This window comes from Pseudophryne corroboree (assembly GCF_028390025.1).
Source record: "Pseudophryne corroboree isolate aPseCor3 chromosome 3 unlocalized genomic scaffold, aPseCor3.hap2 SUPER_3_unloc_14, whole genome shotgun sequence".
Lineage (NCBI taxonomy): Eukaryota > Metazoa > Chordata > Amphibia > Anura > Myobatrachidae > Pseudophryne > Pseudophryne corroboree.
The window spans coordinates 1,427,913-1,448,811 of NW_026967502.1; the positions used below are offsets into that span (position 1 = coordinate 1,427,913).

At 53.3% G+C, this 20,899-nt stretch overlaps 1 protein-coding gene across 3 annotated transcripts in view; it reads right to left on the bottom strand.

Annotated features, from left to right (window-relative positions):
• LOC134983380 (zinc finger protein 665-like) overlaps positions 1 to 12,688 on the bottom strand; it is an 85,236-nt gene extending 72,548 nt beyond the window's left edge. For all 3 annotated transcript variants that reach the window (XM_063949075.1, XM_063949074.1, XM_063949073.1), the window contains exon 1: positions 12,614 to 12,688. The gene's annotated coding sequence lies outside the window, so the exon portion shown is untranslated. The remainder of the gene's footprint in view (positions 1 to 12,613) is intronic.
• Between the last annotated feature and the right edge of the window lie 8,211 nt (positions 12,689 to 20,899).

Below are 20,899 nucleotides of genomic sequence, written 5' to 3' on the forward strand. Positions count from 1 at the left end.
GCATTATACACAGGTGGAGAGGTATATACACGTGGGCATTATACACAGGTGCAGAGGTATACACACGTGGGCATTATACACAGGTGCAGTGGTATATACACGTGGGCATTATACACAGGTGCAGAGGTATATACATGTGGGCATTATACACAGGTGGAGAGGTATATACACGTGGGCATTATACACAGGTGCAGAGGTATACACACGTGGGCATTATACACAGGTGCAGAGGTATACACACGTGGGCATTATACACAGGTGCAGTAGTATATACACGTGGGCATTATACACAGGTGCAGAGGTATACACACGTGGGCATTATACACAGGTGCAGAGGTATACACACGTGGGCATTATACACAGGTGCAGCAGTATACACTATACACAGGGGCAGAGGTATACACACGTGGGCATTATACACAGGTGCAGTGGTATATACACGTGGGCATTATACACAGGTGCAGAGGTATATACATGTGGGCATTATACACAGGTGGAGAGGTATATACACGTGGGCATTATACACAGGTGCAGAGGTATACACACGTGGGCATTATACACAGGTGCAGAGGTATACACACGTGGGCATTGTACACAGGTGCAGAGGTATACACACGTGGGCATTATACACAGGTGCAGAGGTATACACACGTGGGCATTAGACACAGGTGCAGAGGTATACACACGTGGGCTATATACACAGGTGCAGAGGTATACACACGTGGACATTATACACAGGTGCAGAGGTATACACACGTGAGCATTATACACAGGTGCAGAGGTATACACACGTGGGCATTATACACAGGTGCAGTGGTATATACACGTGGGCATTAGACAGGTGCAGAGGTATACACACGTGGGCATTATACACAGGTGCAGAGGTATACACACGTGGGCATTATACACAGGTGCAGCAGTATACACTATACACAGGTGCAGAGGTATATACATGTGGGCATTATACACAGGTGCAGAGGTATACACACGTGGGCACTATACACAGGTGCAGAGGTATACACACGTGGGCATTATACACAGGTGCAGAGGTATATACACGTGGACATTAGACACAGGTGGAGAGGTATATACACGTGGGCATTATACACAGGTGCAGAGGTATATACACGTGGGCATTAGACACAGGTGCAGAGGTATATACACAGGTGCAGAGGTATACACACGTGGGCATTATACACAGGTGGAGAGGTATATACACGTGGGCATTATACACAGGTGCAGAGGTATATACACGTGGGCATTATACACAGGTGCAGCGGTATATAAATGTGGACATTATACACAGGTGCAGAGGTATACACACGTGGGCTATATACACAGGTGCAGAGGTATACACACGTGGGCATTATACACAGGTGGAGAGGTATATACACGTGGGCATTATACACAGGTGCAGAGGTATACACACGTGGGCTATATACACAGGTGCAGAGGTATACACACGTGGGCATTATACACAGGTGCAGAGGTATACACACGTGGGCATTATACACAGGTGCAGAGGTATACACACGTGGGCATTATACACAGGTGCAGAGGTATACACACGTGGGCATTATACACAGGTGCAGAGGTATATACACGTGGGCATTATACACAGGTGCAGCGGTATATACATGTGGACATTATACACAGGTGCAGAGGTATACACACGTGGGCATTATACACAGGTGCAGAGGTATATACACGTGGGCATTATACACAGGTGCAGCGGTATACACACGTGGGCATTAAATACAGGTGCAGTAGTATATACACGTGGGTATTATACACAGGTGCAGAGGTATATACACGTGGGTATTATACACAGGTGCAGAGGTATACACACGTGGGCATTATACACAGGTGCAGAGGTATACACACGTGGGCATTAGACACAGGTGCAGAGGTATACACACGTGGGCATTATATACAGGTGCAGTAGTATATACACGTGGGCTATATACACAGGTGCAGAGGTATATACACGTGGGCATTGTACACAGGTGCAGAGGTATACACACGTGGACATTATACACAGGTGCAGAGGTATACACACGTGGACATTATACACAGGTGCAGCGGTATACACACGTGGGCATTATACACAGGTGCAGTGGTTTACACACGTGGGCATTATACACAGGTGCAGTGGTATATACACGTGGGCATTATACACAGGTGCAGAGGTATATACATGTGGGCATTATACACAGGTGGAGAGGTATATACACGTGGGCATTATACACAGGTGCAGAGGTATACACACGTGGGCATTATACACAGGTGCAGTAGTATATACACGTGGGCATTATACACAGGTGCAGAGGTATACACACGTGGGCATTATACACAGGTGCAGAGGTATACACACGTGGGCATTATACACAGGTGCAGCAGTATACACTATACACAGGGGCAGAGGTATACACACGTGGGCATTATACACAGGTGCAGTGGTATATACACGTGGGCATTATACACAGGTGCAGAGGTATATACATGTGGGCATTATACACAGGTGGAGAGGTATATACACGTGGGCATTATACACAGGTGCAGAGGTATACACACGTGGGCATTATACACAGGTGCAGAGGTATACACACGTGGGCATTGTACACAGGTGCAGAGGTATACACACGTGGGCATTGTACACAGGTGCAGAGGTATACACACGTGGGCATTATACACAGGTGCAGAGGTATACACACGTGGGCATTAGACACAGGTGCAGAGGTATACACACGTGGGCTATATACACAGGTGCAGAGGTATACACACGTGGACATTATACACAGGTGCAGAGGTATACACACGTGAGCATTATACACAGGTGCAGAGGTATACACACGTGGGCATTATACACAGGTGCAGTGGTATATACACGTGGGCATTAGACAGGTGCAGAGGTATACACACGTGGGCATTATACACAGGTGCAGAGGTATACACACGTGGGCATTATACACAGGTGCAGCAGTATACACTATACACAGGTGCAGCGGTATATACATGTGGACATTATACACAGGTGCAGAGGTATATACATGTGGGCATTATACACAGGTGCAGAGGTATACACACGTGGGCATTATACACAGGTGCAGAGGTATATACACGTGGGCATTATACACAGGTGCAGCGGTATACACACGTGGGCATTATATACAGGTGCAGTAGTATATACACGTGGGTATTATACACAGGTGCAGAGGTATATACACGTGGGTATTATACACAGGTGCAGAGGTATACACACGTGGGCATTATACACAGGTGCAGAGGTATACACACGTGGGCATTAGACAGGTGCAGAGGTATACACACGTGGGCATTATATACAGGTGCAGTAGTATATACACGTGGGCTATATACACAGGTGCAGAGGTATATACACGTGGGCATTGTACACAGGTGCAGAGGTATACACACGTGGACATTATACACAGGTGCAGAGGTATACACACGTGGGCATTATACACAGGTGCAGCGGTATACACACGTGGGCATTATACACAGGTGCAGTGGTATACACACGTGGGCATTATACACAGGTGCAGTGGTATATACACGTGGGCATTATACACAGGTGCAGAGGTATATACATGTGGGCATTATACACAGGTGGAGAGGTATATACACGTGGGCATTATACACAGGTGCAGAGGTATACACACGTGGGCATTATACACAGGTGCAGTAGTATATACACGTGGGCATTATACACAGGTGCAGAGGTATACACACGTGGGCATTATACACAGGTGCAGAGGTATACACACGTGGGCATTATACACAGGTGCAGCAGTATACACTATACACAGGGGCAGAGGTATACACACGTGGGCATTATACACAGGTGCAGTGGTATATACACGTGGGCATTATACACAGGTGCAGAGGTATATACATGTGGGCATTATACACAGGTGGAGAGGTATATACACGTGGGCATTATACACAGGTGCAGAGGTATACACACGTGGGCATTATACACAGGTGCAGAGGTATACACACGTGGGCATTGTACACAGGTGCAGAGGTATACACACGTGGGCATTATACACAGGTGCAGAGGTATACACACGTGGGCATTAGACACAGGTGCAGAGGTATACACACGTGGGCTATATACACAGGTGCAGAGGTATACACACGTGGACATTATACACAGGTGCAGAGGTATACACACGTGAGCATTATACACAGGTGCAGAGGTATACACACGTGGGCATTATACACAGGTGCAGTGGTATATACACGTGGGCATTAGACAGGTGCAGAGGTATACACACGTGGGCATTATACACAGGTGCAGAGGTATACACACGTGGGCATTATACACAGGTGCAGCAGTATACACTATACACAGGTGCAGCGGTATATACATGTGGACATTATACACAGGTGCAGAGGTATATACATGTGGGCATTATACACAGGTGCAGAGGTATACACACGTGGGCACTATACACAGGTGCAGAGGTATACACACGTGGGCATTATACACAGGTGCAGAGGTATATACACGTGGACATTAGACACAGGTGGAGAGGTATATACACGTGGGCATTATACACAGGTGCAGAGGTATATACACGTGGGCATTAGACACAGGTGCAGAGGTATATACACAGGTGCAGAGGTATACACACGTGGGCATTATACACAGGTGGAGAGGTATATACACGTGGGCATTATACACAGGTGCAGAGGTATATACACGTGGGCATTATACACAGGTGCAGCGGTATATACATGTGGACATTATACACAGGTGCAGAGGTATACACACGTGGGCTATATACACAGGTGCAGAGGTATACACACGTGGGCATTATACACAGGTGGAGAGGTATATACACGTGGGCATTATACACAGGTGCAGAGGTATACACACGTGGGCTATATACACAGGTGCAGAGGTATACACACGTGGGCATTATACACAGGTGCAGAGGTATACACACGTGGGCATTATACACAGGTGCAGAGGTATATACACGTGGGCATTATACACAGGTGCAGAGGTATACACACGTGGGCATTATACACAGGTGCAGAGGTATATACACGTGGGCATTATACACAGGTGCAGCGGTATATACATGTGGACATTATACACAGGTGCAGAGGTATACACACGTGGGCATTATACACAGGTGCAGAGGTATATACACGTGGGCATTATACACAGGTGCAGCGGTATACACACGTGGGCATTATATACAGGTGCAGTAGTATATACACGTGGGTATTATACACAGGTGCAGAGGTATATACACGTGGGTATTATACACAGGTGCAGAGGTATACACACGTGGGCATTCTACACAGGTGCAGAGGTATACACACGTGGGCATTAGACACAGGTGCAGAGGTATACACACGTGGGCATTATATACAGGTGCAGCGGTATATACATGTGGACATTATACACAGGTGCAGCAGTTTACACACATTTGGGCATTATACACAGGAGGAGTAGTATAAATTTGGTGAGTGCGGGTAAGGTAGGTGGAGGAGGGGGGGGGGGGCACTGCCTCACCTACCATAGAATTTTTACTTCAGACTTTTGACTACAGAAATGATTAGAATAATACAAAGATGATATTTATATGTTCTTTGTATTTTTTATATACTGTATACATTCAAAACTGTGGCGTATATGTTAGTATGACAGGAAAAGCTCCGTCTCCCCGCACGTCACTGATGCACAGGTACACCCAACCCCAAGTGTGCGGAGCGTTCTACCCTCACTTCTGCTGTGCACACTTCTCCCACCACAACCAAACTGTGATGTGTGCGCATCCTACCCTCACTGATGTGCCTACTGGTCACCTACCCCGCACCCATGTAGCCACCTGACACGCACCCCTCCCCCATGCAGCCACCGGTCACACATCCCACCCTCACTGATGTGCACACTTCTCCCACCACAACCAAACTGTGATGTGTGCGCATCCTACCCTCACTGATGTGCCTACTGACACCTACCCTGCACCCATGTAGCCACCTGACACGCACCCCTCCCCCATGCAGCCACCGGTCACACATCTCACCCTCACTGATGTGCCTACTGGTCACCTACCCCGCACCCATGTAGCCACCTGACACGCACCCCTCCCCCATGCAGCCACCGGTCACACATCCCACCCTCACTGATGTGCCTACTGGTCACCTACCCCGCACCCATGTAGCCACCTGACACGCACCCCTCCCCCATGCAGCCACCGGTCACACACCCCTCCCCCATGCAGCCACCGGTCACACATCTCACCCTCACTGATGTGCCTACTGGTCACCTACCCCGCACCCATGTAGCCACCTGACACGCACCCCTCCCCCATGCAGCCACCGGTCACACATCCCACCCTCACTGATGTGCCTACTGGTCACCTACCCCGCACCCATGTAGCCACCTGACACGCACCCCTCCCCCATGCAGCCACCGGTCACACATCCCACCCTCACTGATGTGCCTACTGGTCACCTACCCCGCACCCATGTAGCCACCTGACACGCACCCCTCCCCCATGCAGCCACCGGTCACACACCCCTCCCCCATGCAGCCACCGGTCACACATCCCACCCTCACTGATGTGCCTACTGGTCACCTACCCTGCACCCATGTAGCCACCTGACACGCACCCCTCCCCCATGCAGCCACCGGTCACACATCTCACCCTCACTGATGTGCCTACTGGTCACCTACCCCGCACCCATGTAGCCACCTGACACGCACCCCTCCCCCATGCAGCCACCGGTCACACATTTCACCCTCACTGATGTGCCTACTGGTCACCTACCCCGCACCCATGTAGCCACCTGACACCACCCCTCCCCCATGCAGCCACCGGTCACACATCCCACCCTCACTGATGTGCCTACTGGTCACCTACCCCGCACCCATGTAGCTACCGGTCACACACCCCTCCCCCATGCAGCCACCGGTCACACATCTCACCCTCACTGATGTGCCTACTGGTCACCTACCCCGCACCCATGTAGCCACCTGACACGCACCCCTCCCCCATGCAGCCACCGGTCACACATCCCACCCTCACTGATGTGCCTACTGGTCACCTACCCCGCACCCATGTAGCCACCTGACACGCACCCCTCCCCCATGCAGCCACCGGTCACAGATCTCATCCTCACTGATGTGCCTACTGGTCACCTACCCCGCACCCATGTAGCCACCTGACACGCACCCCTCCCCCATGCAGCCACCGGTCACACATCTCACCCTCACTGATGTGCCTACTGGTCACCTACCCCGCACCCATGTAGCCACCTGACACGCACCCCTCCCCCATGCAGCCACCGGTCACACATCCCACCCTCACTGATGTGCCTACTGGTCACCTACCCCGCACCCATGTAGCCACCTGACACGCACCCCTCCCCCATGCAGCCACCGGTCACACATCCCACCCTCACTGATGTGCCTACTGGTCACCTACCCCGCACCCATGCAGCCACCTGACACGCACCCCTCCCCCATGCAGCCACCGGTCACACATCCCACCCTCACTGATGTGCCTACAGGTCACCTACCCCGCACCCATGTAGCCACCTGACACGCACCCCTCCCCCATGCAGCCACCGGTCACACATTCCACCCTCACTGATGTGCCTACTGGTCACCTACCCCGCACCCATGTAGCAACCTGACACGCACCCCTCCCCCATGCAGCCACCGGTCACACATCCCACCCTCACTGATGTGCCTACTGGTCACCTACCCCGCACCCATGTAGCCACCTGACACGCACCCCTCCCCCATGCAGCCACCGGTCACACATCCTACCCTCACTGATGTGCCTACTGGTCACCTACCCCGCACCCATGTAGCCACCTGACACGCACCCCTCCCCCATGCAGCCACCGGTCACACATCCCACCCTCACTGATGTGCCTACTGGTCACCTACCCCGCACCCATGTAGCCACCTGACACGCACCCCTCCCCCATGCAGCCACCGGTCACACATCCCACCCTCACTGATGTGCCTACTGGTCACCTACCCCGCACCCATGTAGCCACCTGACACGCACCCCTCCCCCATGCAGCCACCGGTCACACATCCCACCCTCACTGATGTGCCTACTGGTCACCTACCCCGCACCCATGTAGCCACCTGACACGCACCCCTCCCCCATGCAGCCACCGGTCACACATCCCACCCTCACTGATGTGCCTACTGGTCACCTACCCCGCACCCATGTAGCCACCTGACACGCACCCCTCCCCCATGCAGCCACCGGTCACACACCCCTCCCCCATGCAGCCACCGGTCACACATCCCACCCTCACTGATGTGCCTACTGGTCACCTACCCTGCACCCATGTAGCCACCTGACACGCACCCCTCCCCCATGCAGCCACCGGTCACACATCTCACCCTCACTGATGTGCCTACTGGTCACCTACCCCGCACCCATGTAGCCACCTGACACGCACCCCTCCCCCATGCAGCCACCGGTCACACATTTCACCCTCACTGATGTGCCTACTGGTCACCTACCCCGCACCTATGTAGCCACCTGACACCACCCCTCCCCCATGCAGCCACCGGTCACACATCCCACCCTCACTGATGTGCCTACTGGTCACCTACCCCGCACCCATGTAGCCACCGGTCACACACCCCTCCCCCATGCAGCCACCGGTCACACATCTCACCCTCACTGATGTGCCTACTGGTCACCTACCCCGCACCCATGTAGCCACCTGACACGCACCCCTCCCCCATGCAGCCACCGGTCACACATCCCACCCTCACTGATGTGCCTACTGGTCACCTACCCCGCACCCATGTAGCCACCTGACACGCACCCCTCCCCCATGCAGCCACCGGTCACAGATCTCATCCTCACTGATGTGCCTACTGGTCACCTACCCCGCACCCATGTAGCCACCTGACACGCACCCCTCCCCCATGCAGCCACCGGTCACACATCTCACCCTCACTGATGTGCCTACTGGTCACCTACCCCGCACCCATGTAGCCACCTGACACGCACCCCTCCCCCATGCAGCCACCGGTCACACATCCCACCCTCACTGATGTGCCTACTGGTCACCTACCCCGCACCCATGTAGCCACCTGACACGCACCCCTCCCCCATGCAGCCACCGGTCACACATCCCACCCTCACTGATGTGCCTACTGGTCACCTACCCCGCACCCATGCAGCCACCTGACACGCACCCCTCCCCCATGCAGCCACCGGTCACACATCCCACCCTCACTGATGTGCCTACTGGTCACCTACCCCGCACCCATGTAGCCACCTGACACGCACCCCTCCCCCATGCAGCCACCGGTCACACATTCCACCCTCACTGATGTGCCTACTGGTCACCTACCCCGCACCCATGTAGCAACCTGACACGCACCCCTCCCCCATGCAGCCACCGGTCACACATCCCACCCTCACTGATGTGCCTACTGGTCACCTACCCCGCACCCATGTAGCCACCTGACACGCACCCCTCCCCCATGCAGCCACCGGTCACACATCCTACCCTCACTGATGTGCCTACTGGTCACCTACCCCGCACCCATGTAGCCACCTGACACGCACCCCTCCCCCATGCAGCCACCGGTCACACATCCCACCCTCACTGATGTGCCTACTGGTCACCTACCCCGCACCCATGTAGCCACCTGACACGCACCCCTCCCCCATGCAGCCACCGGTCACACATCCCACCCTCACTGATGTGCCTACTGGTCACCTACCCCGCACCCATGTAGCCACCTGACACGCACCCCTCCCCCATGCAGCCACCGGTCACACACCCCACCCCCATGCAGCTACAATCACACATCCCACCCTCACTATGCTGTGCCTGCTGGTTATACCCCCAATGCAGCCACCGGTCACGCAACCTCACCCCCATGCAGCCACAAGGTCACACAACTCCTCCCTCATGCAGCCACCGGTCACGCAACTCCTCCCCCATGCAGCCACCGGTCACGCCGACAGGTGAAGGCCAGGGGGGGGGGACGGACACAGGTGACGGCCGGGGGAGGCGGGTGGCAGGGGGTTTGAAACGACAGCTGACGGCCAGGGGGGCGGGGGGGACGACAACAGGTGACGGCCATGGGTGGGGGAACGACAGGTGACGGCCATGGGGGGGGGGATGCCAGGTGACAGTCAGGGGGGACGGCAGGTGATGAAAAGGGGGTGGCAGGAGAGGAAGATGTGTCAGGGGACAGCCAGGCAGATGCAGGAGAGGCAGGTGATGAGTAGGGGGCTGCAGGTGAGGCAGCAGGGTACAAGCAGGAGAGCCAGGTGACGGACATGTGGGTGGCAGGAGATGCAGGTGGTGAAAGATGACGGGCAGGGGGTGGTAGAAGAGGCAATGGAGGAAAGGTACAGGCAGAGAGGCACAGGTAAGACAGGCGGTGGCAGGTGAAAGACAGCAGGTGGTAGTAGAGGCAGGTTACAGGCAGGAAAGTGGCAGGTGATGGGCAGGGGGGGGGTGGTAGGAGAGGCAGGGGTGGCAGGAGAGGCAGGAGTGTCAGGCAACTGGCAAGCGGCTGCAGACGACTGGCAGGGTACAGGACAGGGTGGTAGGGTATAGACTGAGGACGGCAGGTGGTGGCAGGAGAGGTGGGTGAAAGGCAGGGGGTGGCAGGAGAGGCAGGTGACATACAGGGAGGGGCAGATGACAGGCAGTGGACGGCATGAGAAGTGGGTGACAGACAGGGGGTGGTAAGGTACAGGACGGGGTGGTAGGGTATAGACTGGGGGCGGCAGGAGAGGCAGGTGGTAGGGTACAGGCAGGGGGTGGCAGGAGCGGTGGGTGACAGGCAGTGGGTGGCAGGGTACAGGCAGGAGGTGGAAGGAAAGGTGGGTGACAAGCAACGAGTGGCAGGGGGAGGCAGATGACATGTAGGGGATGGCATGAGAGGTGGGTGACAGGCAGGGGCGTCAGCAGAGGCAGGCGACATACAGGGAGTAACAGATGACAGGTAGGGGATGGCATGAGAGGTGGGTGACAGGCAGGAGTGGCAGGGTAGAGGCAGGGGGTGGCAGGAGAGCCGGGTGACAGACGGGGTGGTAAGGTACAGGCAGGGGGTAGCAGGTGACAGGCAGGGGGCAGCAGGTGAGGAGGCATTCGGAGAGTGTCAGGGGCAGCAGGTGATGGGGCATTAGGACAATGTCAGGGGCAGGAGAGGGGGCATTAATTAGGAGAATGTCAGGGGCAGCAGGTGAGGGGGCATTAGGAGAATGTCAGGGGCAGCAGGTGAGGGGGCATTAATTAGGAGAATGTCAGGGGCAGCAGGTGAGGGGGCATAAGGAGAATGTCAGGGGCCGCAGGTGAGGGGGCATAAGGAGAATGTCAGGGGCAGCAGGTGAGGGGGCATTAGGAGAATGTCAGGGGCCGCAGGTGAGGGGGCATTAGGGCAATGTCAGGGGCCGCAGGTGAGGGGGCATTAGGGCAATGTCAGGGGCAGAGCAGGTGAGAGGGCATTAGGGCAATGTCAGGGGCAGAGCAGGTGAGAGGGCATTAGGACAATGTCAGGGGCAGAGCAGGTGAGAGGGCATTAGGACAATGTCAGGGGCAGCAGGTGAGAGGGCATTAGGACAATGTCAGGGGCAGCAGGTGAGAGGGCATTAGGACAATGTCAGGGGCAGCAGGTGAGAGGGCATTAGGACAATGTCAGGGGCAGCAGGTGAGAGGGCATTAGGACAATGTCAGGGGCAGCAGGTGAGAGGGCATTAGGACAATGTCAGGGGCAGCAGGTGAGAGGGCATTAGGACAATGTCAGGGGCAGCAGGTGAGAGGGCATTAGGACAATGTCAGGGGCCGTAGGTGAGGGGGCATTAGGACAATGTCAGGGGCCGCAGGTGAGGGGGCATTAGGGCAATGTCAGGGGCCGCAGGTGAGGGGGCATTAGGAGATTGTAGGGAATGCAGGAGAGGGGGTACTAGGAGGATGTCAGTGGCAAGAGAGAGGGCAATAGAAGGGCATTAGGTGAGGGGGCATTAGTAGAATGTCAGGGGAAGGAGAGGGGATATTAGGATAGGTTGGGGGCAGGGGAGGGGGTATTAGGAGAGGATCGGGGCAGGAGAGGGGGTATTAGGAGAGGTTGGGGGCAGGAGAGGGGGTATTAGGAGATGATGGGGCAGGAGAGGGGGTATTAGGAGAGGATGGGGGCAGGAGAGGGGGTATTAGGAGAGGTTGGGGCAGGAGTGGGGGTATTAGGAGAGGATGGGGGCAGGAGAGGGGGTATTAGGAGAGGATGGGGGGCAGGAGAGGGGGTATTAGGAGAGGATGGGGGGCAGGAGAGGGGGTATTAGGAGAGGATGGGGGCAGGAGAGGGGGTATTAGGAGAGGTGGAGGCAGGAGAGGGGGTATTAGGAGAGGTGGGGGCAGGAGAGGGGGTATTAGGAGAGGATGGGGGCAGGAGAGGGGGTATTAGGAGAGGATGGGGCAGGAGAGGGGGTATTAGGAGAGGATGGGGGCAGGAGAGGGGGTATTAGGAGAGGATGGGGGCAGGAGAGGGGGTATTAGGAGAGGATGGGGCAGGAGAGGGGGTATTAGGAGAGGATGGGGGCAGGAGACAGGTGGGATGAGGGGACATTACCTGGAGGATAAGGTGGCAGAGCTCACCCTGTGTACCGGAAGTGGGCGGGGCGGAATTTCCGTGGTATCGTCAGCATAACGCATGGGATTATGGGTAGTGACTACCACGGTAACTCAGCAACCTGGAGCAGCCCCGCCCACTCACTGCTTATAGGTCGCAGCTTCAAGTCACTGCTACACCCAGCCCCGCCCTTACTCCCTCTCATAGGCCGCAATGCTCTGTCACTCATTTACCTCCAGCCCCGCCCACTCATTGCCCATTGGATGCAGCGTCTCTTCACACAACAACCTCTCCCTGCCCGCCCACTCTCCCGCCCATTGGCCGCCGTATTCTATCACTCTCCTGTCCATTGGCCGCGGCCACGCCCACTCTCCTGCTCATAAATCGCAGCTTCCAGTCAGTTACACCCAGCCCCGCCCTCTCTCCCTCTCATAGGCCGCAATGCCCCGTCACTCAACTAGCTCCAGCTCCGCCCACAGCACGCAGATTCCTGTCACTCAGCCATCATTAGCCCCGCCTACTCTCTGGCCCCGGCTCCCTGTTACGTCATTATCAGAGCTCAGACACATTCCCACAAGGCAGCAGCAGCAGAGAGCAGCCATTGCTGTGTCTGGCAGCAGGTAATGATATTATTATTATTATTCTATAGGCTGAGCAGCTCTGGTGTCAGGTTCTGTACTACAGGGGGAGCAGCCTCTGGTGCCTTGTTATAGTGCAGCTGGAGCAGCCTCTGGTGCTGCATTATCCCTGTACAGGTGGCTGACACTCTAGTGTCCTATTACTGTAATACAGGTGGCGCAGACCCCGCCGTTACCGTAATACATGTGGCGCAGACCCCGCCGTTACCGTAATACAGGTGGCGCAGACCCCGCCGTTACCGTAATACAGGTGGCGCAGACCCCGCCATTACCGTAATACAGGTGGAGCAGACCCTGCCGTTACCGTAATACAGGTGGCGCAGACCCCGCCGTTACCGTAATACAGGTGGTGCAGACCCCGCCATTACCGTAATACAGGTGGCGCAGACCCCACCATTACCGTAATACAGGTGGTGCAGACCCCGCCGTTACCGTAATACAGGTGGCGCAGACCCCACCGTTACCGTAATACAGGTGGCACAGAACCCGGTGTTACCGTAATACAGGAGGCGCAGACCCCGCCGTTACCGTAATACAGGTGGTGCAGACCCCTCCTTTACCGTAATACAGGTGGTGCAGACCCCGCCGTTACTGTAATACGGGTGGCGCAGACCCCGCCGTTACCGTAATACAGGTGGTGCAGACCCCGCCATTACCGTAATACAGGTGACGCAGACCCCGCCGTTACCGTAATACAGGTGTATCAGACCCCGCCGTTACCGTAATACAGGAGGCGCAGACCCCGCCGTTACCGTGATTCAGGTAACGCAGACCCCGCCGTTGCTGTAATTCTATAAACGGGACATTACAAGTGTTGTGTCCTGTGGCATTGTACTATACAGGTGGAGCGGCATATGTTATATTAATATTCAGAGGAGCTGTATTAAAATACAGGGGAGTGGCATGTGTTGTCCTACTGTACGGGGGGAGCGACCTGGGGCATCCTCCTATACAGAGGTAGGGGATTATGACATCCTACTATACAGGGGGAGCAGCCTGTGTTGCCCTTTTATACAGGGTAAGTGGACTGTGGTGTCTTGTTACTTTTATTATATAGGGTGAGCGACATGTATTGTCTTTTTATACAGAAGGAGTGGCCTGTGTTGTCATAATACAGGCGTAGCATCCTGTACTGTCTTAGTATACAGGGGGAGTGGCCTGTGTTGTCATAATATACAGGGGTAGCTTCCTGTGCTGTCATAATATACAGGGGTAGCTTCCTGTGCTGTCATAGTATACAGAGGGAGTGGCATGTGTTGTCATAATATACAGGGGTAGCTTTCTGTGCTGTCATAGCTTACAGGGGGAGCGGCCTGTGTTGTCATAGTATACAGGGGGAGCGGCATGTGTTGTATTTATTATTTCTCTAACGTCCTAAGTGGATGCTGGAGACTCCGTAAGGACCATGGGGAATAGCGGCTCCGCAGGAGACTGGGCACATCTAAAGAAAGCTTTAGGACTATCTGGTGTGCACTGGCTCCTCCCCCTATGACCCTCCTCCAAGCCTGAGTTAGATTTTTGTGCCCGAACGAGAAGGGTGCACACTAGGTGGCTCTCCTGAGCTTCTTAGTGAAAGTTTTAGTTTAGGTTTTTTATTTTCAGTGAGACCTGCTGGCAACAGGCTCACTGCATCGAGGGACTAAGGGGAGAAGAAGCGAACTCACCTGCGTGCAGAGTGGATTGGGCTTCTTGGCTACTGGACATTAGCTCCAGAGGGACGATCACAGGCCCAGCCATGGATGGGTCCCAGAGCCGCGCCGCCGGCCCCCTTACAGAGCCAGAAGCAAGAAGAGGTCCGGAAAATCGGCGGCAGAAGGCGTCCTGTCTTCACCAAGGTAGCGCACGGCACTGCAGCTGTGCGCCATTGCTCCTCAGCACACTTCACACTTCGGTCACTGAGGGTGCAGGGCGCTAGGGGGGGGCGCCCTGAGCAGCAATAAAAACACCTTGGCTGGCGAAAATACATCACATATAGCCCCCAGGGCTATATGGATGAATTTTAACCCCTGCCAGAATCCATAAAAAAGCAGGAGAAAAATCCGTGAAAAAGGGGCGGAGCCTATCTCCTCAGCACACTGGCGCCATTTTCCCTCACAGCTCAGTTGGAGGGAAGCTCCCCTGGCTCTCCCCTGCAGTCACTACACTACAGAAAGGGTTAAAAAAGAGAGGGGGGGGGGGCACTAATTAAGCGCAGTATTAATGATACAGCAGCTATAAGGGGAAAAACACTTATATAAGGTTATCCCTGTATATATATAGCGCTCTGGTGTGTGCTGGCAAACTCTCCCTCTGTCTCCCCAAAGGGCTAGTGGGGTCCTGTCCTCTATCAGAGCATTCCCTGTGTGTGTGCTGTATGTCGGTACGTTTGTGTCGACATGTATGAGGAGAAAAATGATGTGGAGACGGAGCAGATTGCCTGGAATAGTGATGTCACCCCCTAGGGGGTCGACACCTGAGTGGATGAACTGTTGGAAGGAATTACGTGACAGTGTCAGCTCTGTATAAAAGACAGTGGTTGACATGAGACAGCCGGCTACTCAGCTTGTGCCTGTCCAGACGTCTCATAGGCCGTCAGGGGCTCTAAAGCGCCCGTTACCTCAGATGGCAGATATAGACGCCGACACGGATACTGACTCCAGTGTCGACGGTGAAGAGACAAATGTGACTTCCAGTAGGGCCACACGTTACATGATTGAGGCAATGGAAAATGTTTTACACACTTCTGATAATACGAGTACCACCAAAAAGGGTATTATGTTCGGTGAGGAAAAACTACCTGTAGTTTTCCTGAATCTGAGAAATTAAATGAGGTGTGTGATGATGCGTGGTTTTCCCCCGATAACAACTGATAATTTCTAAAATGTTATTGGCATTATATCCTTTCCCGCCAGAGGTTAGGGTGCGTTGGGAAACACCCCCTAGGGGGGATAAAGCGCTCACACGCTTGTAAGGGCTCTACCCTCTCCTGAGATGGCCGCCCTTAAGGATCCTGCTGATAGAAAGCAGGAGGGTATCCTAAAATGTATTTACACACATACTGGTGTTATACTGCGACCAGCAATCGCCTCAGCCTGGATGTGCAGTGCTGTGTTGGTGTGGTCGGATTCCCTGACTGAAAATATTGATACCCTAGATAGGGACAGTATATTTTTGCCTATAGAGCATTTAAAAGATGCATTTCTATTTATGCGTGATGCACAGCGGACTATTTGCCGACTGGCATCAAGTCTAAGTGCGTTGTCCATTTCTACCAGTAGAGGGTTATGGACACGTCAGTGGTCAGGTGATGCATATTCCAAACGGCATTTGGAAGTATTGCCTTATTAAGGGGAGGAGTTATTTGGGGTCGGTCTTTCAGACCTGGTGGCCACGGCAACAGCTGGGAAATCCACGTTTGTACCCCAGGTCGCCTCTCAACATGAGAAGACGCCGTATTATCAGGTGCAGTCTTTTCGTAGACAAGGGGCAAAAGGTTCCTCATTTCTGCCCCGTGACAGAGGGAGAGGAAAAAGGCTGCAGAAATCAGCCAGTTCCCAGGAACAGAAACCCTCTCCCGCCTCTGCCAAGCCCTCAGTATGACGCTGGGGCTTTACAAGCAGAATCAGGCACGGTGGGGGGCCCGTCTCAATGAATTTCAGCGCGCAGTGGGCTCACTCGCAAGTAGACCCCTGGATCCTTCAGGTGATATCTCAGGGGTACAAATTAGAATGCGAGACATCTCCCCCTCGCCGTTTCCTAAAGTCGGCTTTACCGATGTCTCCTTCTGACACGGAGACAGTTTTGGAAGCCATTCACAAGCTGTATTCCCAGCAGGTGATAATCAAGGTATCCCTCCTGCAACAGGGAAAGGGGTATTATTCCACACTGTTGTGGTACCGAAGCCGGACGGCTCGTGAGACCGATTCTAAATCTAAAATCTTTGAACACTTACATACAGAGGTTCAAATTCAAGATTGAGTCACTCAGAGCAGTGATTGCGAACCTGGAAGAAGGGGACTACATGATGTCTCGGGACATCAAGGATGCTTACCTTCATGTCAAAATTTACCCTTCTCACCAAGGGTACATCAGGTTTATGGTACAGAACTGTCACTATCAGTTCAGACGCTGCCGTATGTATGGTCCACGGCACCCCGGGTCTTTACCAAGGTAATGGCCGAAATGATGATACTCCTTCGAAGGAAGGGAATTTTAGTTATCCCTTACTTGGACGATTCCCTGATAAGGGTAAGATCCAGGGAACAGTTGGAGGTCGGTGTAGCACTATCTCAGGTAGTGTTGCGGCAGCACGATTGGATTCTCAATATTCCAAAATCGCAGCTGGTTCCGACGACTCGTCTTCTGTTCCTAGGGATGATCCTGGACACAGTCCAGAAAAAGGTGTTTCTCCCGGAGGAGAAAGCCAGGGAGTTATCCGAGCTAGTCAGGAACCTCCTAAAACCGAGCCAAGTCTCAGTGCATCAATGCACAAGGGTTCTGGGTAAAATGGTGGCTTCCTACAAAGCAATCCCATTCGGCAGATTCCACGCAAGAACTTTCCAGTGGGACCTGCTGGACAAATGGTCCGGGTCGCATTTTCAGATACATCAGCGGATAACCCTGTCACCAAGGACAAGGGTATCCCTCCTGTGGTGGTTGCAGAGTGCTCATCTTCTAGAGGGACGCAGATTCGGCATTCAGGACTGGGTCCTGGTGACCACGGATGCCAGCCTGCGAGGCTGGGGAGCAGTCACACAGGGAAGGAATTTCCAGGGCTTATGGGCAAGCCTGGAGACATCACTTCACATAAATATCCTGAAGCTAAGGGCCATTTACAATGCTCTAAGCTTAGCAAGACCTCTGCTTCAAGGTCAGCCGGTGTTGATCCAGTCGGACAACATCACGGCAGTCACCCACGTAATCAGACAGGGTGGCACAAGAAGCAGGGGGGCAATTGCAGAAGCTGCAAGGATTCTTCGCTGGGCGGAAAATCATGTGATAGCACTGTCAGCAGTATTCATTCCGGGAGTGGACAACTGGGAAGCAGACTTCCTCAGCAGGCACGACCTCCACCAGGGAGAGTGGGGACTTCACCCAGAAGTCTTCCACATGATTGTAAACCGTTGGGAAAAACCAAAGGTGGACATGATGGCGTCCCGCCTCAACAAAAAACTGGATAGGTATTGCGCCAGGTCAAGGGACCCTCAGGCAATAGCTGTGGACGCTCTGGTAACACCGTGGGTGTACCAGTCAGTGTATGTGTTCCCTCCTCTGCCTCTCATACCCAAGGTACTGAGAATTATAAGACGAAGAGGAGTAAGAACTATTCTCGTGGCTCCGGATTGGCCAAGAAGGATTTGGTAACCGGAACTTCAAGAGATGCTCACGGAGGATCCGTGGCCTCTACCTCTAAGAAGGGACCTGCTCCAGCAAGGACCCTGTCTGTTCCAAGACTTACCGCGGCTTCGTTTGGCGGCATGGCGGTTGATTGCCGGATCCTGAAGGAAAAAGGCATTCTGGATGAAGTCATCCCTATCCTGGTCAAAGCCAGGAAGGATGTAACCGCAAAACATTATCACCGCATTTGGCGAAAATATGTTGCGTGGTGCGAGGCCAGTAAGGCCCGACGGAGGAAATTCAACTGGGTCGATTCCTACATTTCCTGCAAACAGGAGTGTTTATGGGCCTGAAATTGGGGTCCATTAAGGTTCAAATTTCGGATCTGTCCATTTTCTTCCAAAAAGAACTAGCTTCAGTCCCTGAAGTTCAGACGTTTGTAAAAGGGGTACTGCATATACAGCCTCCTTTTGTGCCTCCAGTGGCACTTTGGGATCTCAATGTAGTTTTGGGTTCCAAAAGTCACATTGGTTTGAACCACTTAAATCTGTGGAGTTAAAATATCTCACATGGAATGTGGTCATGCTATTGGCCCTGGCCTCGGCCAGGCGCGTGTCAGAGTTGGCGGCTTTGTCCTATAAAAGCCCTTACCTGATTTTCCATTCGGACAGGGCGGAATTGAGGACTTGTCCTCATTTTCTCTCTAAGGTGGTTTCAGCGTTCACCTGAACCAACCTATTCTGGTGCCTGCGGCTACTAGGGACTTGGAGGACTCCAAGTTGCTAGACGTTGTCAGGGCCCTGAAAAATATGTTTCCAGGACGGCTGGAGTCAGGAAATCTGACTCGCTGTTTATCCTGTATGCACCCAACAAGCTGGGTGCTCCTGCTTCTAAGCAGACTATTGCTCGTTGGATTTGTAGTACAATTCAGCTTGCACATTCTGTGGCAGGCCTGTCACAGCCGAAAATCTGTAAATGCCCACTCCACAAGGAAGGTGGGCTCATCTTGGGCGGCTGCCCGAGGGGTCTCGGCTTTACAACTTTGCCGAGCAGCTACTTGGTCAGGAGCAAATACGTTTGCAAAATTCTACAAAATTGATACCCTGGCTGAGGAGGACCTGGAGTTCTCTCAATTGGTGCTGCAGAGTTATCCGCACTCTCCCGCCCGTATGGGAGCTTTGGTATAATCCCCATGGTCCTTACGGAGTCCCCAGCATCCACTTAGGACGTTAGAGAAAATAAGAATTTACTTACCGATAATTCTATTTCTCGTAGTCCGTAGTGGATGCTGGGCGCCCATCCCAAGTGCGGATTGTCTGCAATACTGGTACATAGTTATTGTTACCAAAAAAATTTGGGTTATTGCTGTAGTGAGCCATCTTTTCTAGAGGCTCCTCTGTTATCATGCTGTTAACTGGGTTCAGATCACAAGTTGTACAGTGTGATTGGTGTGGCTGGTATGAGTCTTACCCGGGATTCAAAATCCTTCCTTATTGTGTACGCTCGTCCGGGCACAGTATCCTAACTGAGGCTTGGAGGAGGGTCATAGGGGGAGGAGCCAGTGCACACCAGATAGTCCTAAAGCTTTCTTTAGATGTGCCCAGTCTCCTGCGGAGCCGCTATTCCCCATGGTCCTTACGGAGTCCCCAGCATCCACTACGGACTACGAGAAATAGAATTATCGGTAAGTAAATTCTTATTTTATTAGCAGTTTCTTATATAGCGCAGCATATTCTGTTGAGCTTTACAATTAGAACAGCAGTAATAGAACGAAACAGGGTCAAAACAGACAGACATAGAGGTAGGACGGCCCTGCTCGCAAGCTTACAATCTATGGGGGAATAGGCATTGATACACAAGGATAAATGCTACCTGTTGCATAATGGTCCACCAGCTTGTCAGTTTCTTAATAGGTTGTATGATATGATCACCCAGCGATGAAATGAGGTATAGATTGAGAACAGCAGAGGACCCCAGACTGAGCCTTGCGGTACTCCAACTGATAGAGGTAGAGAAGAAGAGGTAGAATCAGAGAAGTGAACACTGAAAGAGCGATTAGATAGGTAGGATGAGAACCAGGAGAGGACTGTGTCCTGAAGACCTAGAGATTGTAGTGTTTGTATGAGAAGAGAGTGGTCAGCAGTGTCATAATCAGCAGAGAGATCTAGAAGAATGAGTAGTGTGTATTGGGCTTTAAGATCTAGCAGTGACCAGATCATTCACTACTTTGGTCAGTGCAGTGTCTGTGGAGTGTTGGGCATGAAAGCCTGACTGAAGTGGGTCCAATAAGTTGTGGGAGTTAAGAAAGTGTGTGAGGCGAGTGTAGGCAAGT